The 6514-nt window shown below is 41.3% G+C and overlaps 1 protein-coding gene across 2 annotated transcripts in view; it reads left to right on the forward strand.

The window, feature by feature from the left end:
* MTARC2 (mitochondrial amidoxime reducing component 2) overlaps window positions 1-6445 on the forward strand; it is a 43825-nt gene extending 37380 nt beyond the window's left edge. The window contains exon 8 of one of the 2 annotated variants that reach the window (XM_055581932.1): window positions 6309-6445. The gene's annotated coding sequence lies outside the window, so the exon portion shown is untranslated. Of the gene's footprint in view, window positions 1-5583 lie in introns of both variants that reach the window. The other variant, XM_055581931.1, reaches the window with a different exon arrangement.
* The last annotated feature ends 69 nt before the right edge of the window (window positions 6446-6514 follow it).

Raw genomic sequence — 6514 nt, forward strand, 5'->3', positions numbered from 1 at the left:
GTCCGTTGTTCCATATCTGGTTCTAACTGTTGCTTCTTGACCTGCATACAAATTTCTCAGGAGGCAGATAAGATGGTCTGGTATTCCTATCTCTTGAAGAATTTTCCACAGTTTCTTGTGATCCCCACAGTCAAAGGCTTTGTCATAGTCAATAAAGCAGAAGTAGATGTTTTTTGGAATTCTCTTGTTTGTTCTATGATCCAATAGATGTTGGCAATTTGATCTCTGGTTCCTCTGCCCTTTCTAAATTCAGCTTGAACACGTGGAAGTTCTCAGTTCATGTACTGTTGAAGCCTAGCTTGGAGAATTTTGAGTATTTGCTAGTGTGTGAGGTGAGTGCAATTGTGCGGTAGTTTGAACATTCTTTAGCATTACCTTACTTAGGGATTGAAATGAAAACTGACCTTTTCCAGTCCTGTGGCCACTGCTGAGTTTTCCAAATTTGCTGGCATATTGAGTGCAGCACTTTCATAGCATCATCTTTTAGGATTTGTAATAGCTCAGCTAGAATTCTATCACCTTCACTGGCTTTGTTCATAGTGATGCTTCCTAAGGCCCAGTTGACTTCACATTCCAGTATGTCTGGCTCTAGATGAGTGATCACACCATCATGGTTATCTGGGTCATTAAAATCTATTTTGTTCTGTGTATTCTTGCTACTTCTTCTTAATATGTGACTTCCCTAGTGGCTCAGACAGTAAAGAGTCTGCCTACAGTGTAGAAGACCTGGGTTTGATCCCTGGGTTGGGAAGATCCCCTGGAGGAGGAAATGGCAACCCACTCTAGTATTCTTGCCTGGAGAATCCCATGGATAGAGGAACGTGTCAGGCTACAGTGCATGGGGTTGCAAAGAGTTTTGGACATGACTGAGCAACTTACTGAGAAGTAAACACAGCATATTTCTTAGTATCTTCTGCTTCTGTTAGGTCCATACTGTTTCTGTCCTTTATTGTGCCCATCTTTGCATGAAATGTTCCCTTGGTATCTCTAATTTTCTTGAAGCGATCTCTAGTCTTTCCCATTCTATTGTTCTCCTCCATTTTTTTCCCCGCACTGATCACTGAAGAAGGCTTTCTTATCTCTCCTTGATTTTCTTTGGAACTCTGCATTCAAATGGGTATATCTTTCCTTTTCTCCTTTGAGTTTCACTTCTCTTCTTTTCTCAGCTATTTGTAAGGCCTCCTCAGACAACCATTTTGCCTTTTTTGCATTTCTTCTTGGGGATGGTTTTGATCACTGCTTCCTATATAATGTTACGAACCTCTGTCCATAGTTCTTCAGACATTCTATCCATCAGATCTAATCCCATGAATCTATTTGTCACTTCCACTGTATAATCTTAAAGGATTTGATTTAGGTCCTACCTGAATGGTCCCGTGGTTTTCCCTACTTTCTTCAATTTAAGTCTGAATTTGGCAATAAGGAATTCATGATCTGAGACACAGTCAGCTCCTGGTTTTATTTTTGCTGGCTGTATAGAGCTTCTCCATCTTTGGCTGCAAAGAATATAATCAACCTGATTTCAGTATTGACCATCTGGTGATGTCCATGTGTAGAGTCTTGTGTTGTTGGAAGAGGGTGTTTGCCATGACCAGTGTGTTCTCTTGGCAAAACTCTATTAGCCTTTGCCCTGCTTCATTCTGTATTCCAAGGCCAAATTTGACTCTTACACCAGGTGTTTCTTGACTTCCTACTTTTTCTTCCCAGTCCCCTGTGATATAAAGGTCATCTTTTTTGGGTGTTAGTTCTAGAAGGTCTTGTAGGTCTTCACAGAATCATTCAACTTCAGCTTTTTCAGCATTGGTGCTTGGGGTATAGATTTGGATTACTATTGAATGGTTTGCCTTGGAAACAAACAGAGATCACTCTTTCGTTTTTGAGACTGCATCCAAGTACTGCATTTCAGACTCTTTTGTTGACCGTGAGGGCTACTCTATTTCTTCTAAGGGATTCTTGCCCACAGTAGTAGATATAATGGTCATCCGAATTAAATTCACCCATTCCAGTCCATTTGAGTTCACTGATTCCTAAAATGTTGATGTTCACTCTTGCCATCTCCTGTTTGACCACTTCCAATTTACCTTGATTCATGGACCTAACATTCCAGGTTCCTATGCAATATTGTTCTTTACAGCATCAGACTTTGCTTCCATCACCAGTCACATCCACAACTGGGCGTTGTTTCTGCTTTGGCTCAGCTTCTTCATTCTTTATGGATTTATTTCTCTACTCATCTCCAGTAGCATATTGGGCACCTACTGACCAGGGAAGTTCATCTTTCAGTGTCCTATCTTTTTGCCTTTTCATACTGTTCATGGGGTTCTCAAGGCAAGAATACTGAGGTGGTTTGCCATTTCCTTCTCCCGTGGACCACATTTTGTCAGAACTCTACGTGGCATGGCTCACAGTTTCATGAGTTAGACAAGGCTGTGATCCAAGTGGTGAGTTTGGATAGCTTTCTGTAATGGTGGTTTCCGTTCTATCTGCCCTCTGGTGGATACTCCACTGTGTTGCTCAGTCTCAAACCCCCTCAGAATCAGATCCTTTTGTGTTGCAGTGGTTGGAAGCAAGGAACACCCATGTTTTGCTCATACCCAGCTGTTTCCAGTTGTCTCCACTCCCAGGAGACCTTGTGTTAGAGAGCCTAAGATAACATGTTACCTTTTCCAGTCCTTGTAGGGTCTCCATGAGGTAGATGTGATAATCAGCATTTCAAAGGGCAATGAACAAAGATTCAGGTCAACTAAGAGGACACATGAAGCCTGTTAAAGCTTCTTAAGGGAATTCCCTGGTGGTCCAGTGGTTAAACATCTGCTCTGCAATGCAGGGGAAGTTCTATCCATGGACAGGGAACTAAGATCCCACAAGCTGCAGAGCTGAACTGAGCCCACATGCTACAGCTATAGAATCCGTGAGCTCCAATGAAATATCCTGCCTGCCGCAACTAACGGAGAAGGCAATGGCACCCCACTCCAGTACTCTTGCCTGGAAAATCCCATGGACGCAGGAGCCTGGTAGGCTGCAGTCCGTGGGGTCGCTAAGAGTTGGACACGACTGAGCGACTTCACTTTCACTTTTCACTTTCATGCATTGGAGAAGGAAATGGCAACCCACTCCAATGTTCTTGCCTGGAGAATCCCAGGGACGGGGGAGCCTGGTGGGCTGCCGTCTATGGGGTTGCACAGAGTCGGACACGACTGAAGTGACTTAGCAGCAGCAGCCGCAACTAAGGCCTGACAGCCAAATAAATAAATATGTTAAAAAACGGTGCTTTTGGAAGGTCTTTCTAAGAGCTGTGTGTGGGACGGACTGGAAGTGGGAAAGAGGGGAAAGGTCGGGCAGGTGTGACAGCATGTGACTTAAGTGGGGTGGAGGTCACAGGTGCAGAGAGGCAGTATGGAGAGTCAGGTCGTCAGCATGCCACAGGTGCTGTTTGACCTTTGGTCCTAAGTTCCCTTCTAGCTTTTTCATCACCGCTCCCCTGTACAGACCCCGAGTGCTTCCTGATGGCTGTCTCCTGCTTCTTTGCTCTGAACATGCTTCCACTTCAAGAGGGTTAAGTGTCAGCCCCTCAGAGTCCCACCTGGGGAACATGGTATCTAGTCATCCCTACTGCCTACCCCTCAATGGCACCAAGGGCTTCCTCTCTGGTGGGCATTTCTGTTGGGCTTTAAAAACAATAACCTTGCTCCTTTACTTTGATGGTGAGCCTACTATGGTTTCTGATTCTGGAGGGTCTCCTTTTTCCAACAGGTTGATTAAAGTTGTTAAAAAAAATAGCTGTTACTACTTGTACAAGGGTTACTTGAGTTGGTTTTTTTGGTCCTTTTAAAATATTATTATATAGAAGTTTATCTGTTCCATTATAAATGCAATTCATGATCACCACAGCGAATGTTGAAGACATCAGAAATGTAGAAGAAAAAATCGCCCATTGTTACTGTTTGTAAATTTTATTCTGGTTGGTTTTTTTTTTTTTTTTTTTGTCGTTTGTTTAAGGTAGTCATGATCTATATGATATATCATGATCTGTATGATAGAATCATATATATCATATATAATGCATGTATTTTTTGTATATAATTTAGATATACAAATATGTATCTGTTGACTAAAGAAAAATGCACAGCCTAAAAGTTGTGAGTGAAGTCTTATTGGAGGATCTTACTGAGGACTATAACCTGGGAGACAGCCTCTCAGATAGCTCTGAGGAACTGCTCCAAAGAGGTAAGGGAGGAGTCAGACACATGGAGGAGTCAGTAATCCAAGGATTACTGCTAATCACAAAGAATAGAACTCTCAAGTTAATGATTTTAGACTTTTCTATGTTTGAGAAGATGCAGGAATCTGAGCTCATTGAAATGATTCCTTAGATATGCATCTTACCTATCTAGGGCCAGTATCTAAAGCACAGAATGCTCTTTTTTGCCATCCTGAATTGCCCTCAGGGCACACCTTCCTTGGGCAGCTGCAAGGACTGATGGCATGATTCTTGTAAAACTGGGTTGGTGGGCAACATTTTTTGTTTACTGAAAGGGCAGGAAGCATTTCCTGTCCACATACCACATGTCACACATATACATGTATATCTATAAATTATGAGCTTTTAAATATGTATCTAGGAACCCCACTCCAGTACTCTTGCCTGGATTATCCCATGGATGGAGGAGCCTGGTAGGCTGCAGTCCATGGGGTCGCTAAGGGTCAGACACGACTGAGCGACTTCACTTTCACTTTTCACTTTCATGCATTGGAGAAGGAAATGGCAACCCACTCCAGTGTTCTTGCCTGGAGAATCCCAGGGACGGGGGAGCCTGGTGGGCTGCCGTCTATGGGGTTGCACAGAGTCGGACACGACTGAAGTGACTTAGCAGCAGCAGGAATTATAAACCATGTATCATAAGCACTTTCATAGTCCTCCAACCTGTTCAAAGGTAATTTTTGATGGCTTCGTAACGTTACATGACACTTTGTAAAGACCACTTTATACTATTTGACACTCAGGCTATAATACAATTTTGTTACCAGTAAAAGTCTAGTAGACACAGTTGTGGCTTCCCAGGTAGCTCAGTGGTAAAGAATCCACCTGCTAATGCAGGAGACACAGAGATGGGGGTTCAATCCCTGGGTCGGGAAGATCCCCTGGAGAAGGGAATGGCAGCTCACTCCAGTATTCTTGTCTGGAGAATCACATGGACTGAGGAGCCTGGTGGGCTGCAGTCCCTGGGGTAGCAAAGACTCTGATAGGACTGAGTGACTGAGTACATACACACTGTTGTATGCAGAGCATTGTAAGATTATTTTTCTATAAGTTAGATTTCTAAAGTGGAATTATTGACTTGTGGGATATAGGCATTTTTTCAGCATTTTGACCAATTGCTATCAAAGTGATTCTTCCCACCCGCCCCCAACTTGTTATGTGAGAAAGATCCTTGGCTCTGGCCTTTGCCAGGGTCATTTGGTGCAGGACGTACTTTATATTTCCTACATTTTAACCTTAATAAGTGACTGGTTTGTGCATGTTTGATTATTTATGACTGGTAAGAGAAAAAAAATAATCAGAGATTCTTACAATTTATTCAGATTTCAGCATCTGAGAGGGATTGATCAGCACTTTTTTGACCGCAGCAGCAGCACTATCTGGGCAAATCCTTATTACCCAGCCGGTAATTTCATCCTGGAAATGAACCTCTTTTTGGAGTTACGAATGTTCTGAGTTAATACAAGGAAAGTATTAAAGGTGATTTGGGAATAAGAACTCATACAGATTTTAGGTAATGAAGACTTTTAAAATAAATACAATTGTCCATAAAATTATTTGGGATGTGATGGTAGTAGCTATTACACCTCTTCAGTCTCTGCCGTTAATACTGATGAGTAAAGAAAGTTGAAAGAATCAACTGAAAAGCTACAATTTTCTTCTGAATGTTTATTTTTTATTATGTATTGTTGTATATTTTAGGAAAAATGGGAAACAAAAGATCTCCAGAGTGCCATAACACATTAACACACAAATCCATCTTATTGGGTTTTACAATGCCATTGAGTCCTGTTGAGTTTTGCTCATGTGGTTTTGTCCTCACCATTATGGAATTGCGTTGTATTTGAAATGGAAATTATTCTGCAGACTTTGTTTCTTTTTTGATTATGCCTCTTTTAAGCCATGTAAAAGTAATTGTAACTGACAGGGACAAACATTACAAATTCCAAGTATGATAAAGAAGAGAATGGGATTTGAAAGCAAAAGGAATTTTGAGAATAACAATAGGAGGAAGGAATCATGAACCTGTGTGTTTTTTTTTTTTTAGACGCAAGTAATTTTTGAACTATTCTGGTAAAACCGAACAAGAATTCACACTGATGTAACATGTGAATGAATGAACTCACCTATAATTTTGTGGTTTCTTGAATATCATTGAATATATTGAATAAATGTGATTCTCAATTGTACTTTTTCTTGGTATTTCTTTTAAAAAGTACTTATCTATTTATTTATTTTTGGCTGCGTTGGGTC

Source organism: Bubalus kerabau, chromosome 5, assembly GCF_029407905.1.
Source record: "Bubalus kerabau isolate K-KA32 ecotype Philippines breed swamp buffalo chromosome 5, PCC_UOA_SB_1v2, whole genome shotgun sequence".
NCBI lineage: Eukaryota > Metazoa > Chordata > Mammalia > Artiodactyla > Bovidae > Bubalus > Bubalus kerabau.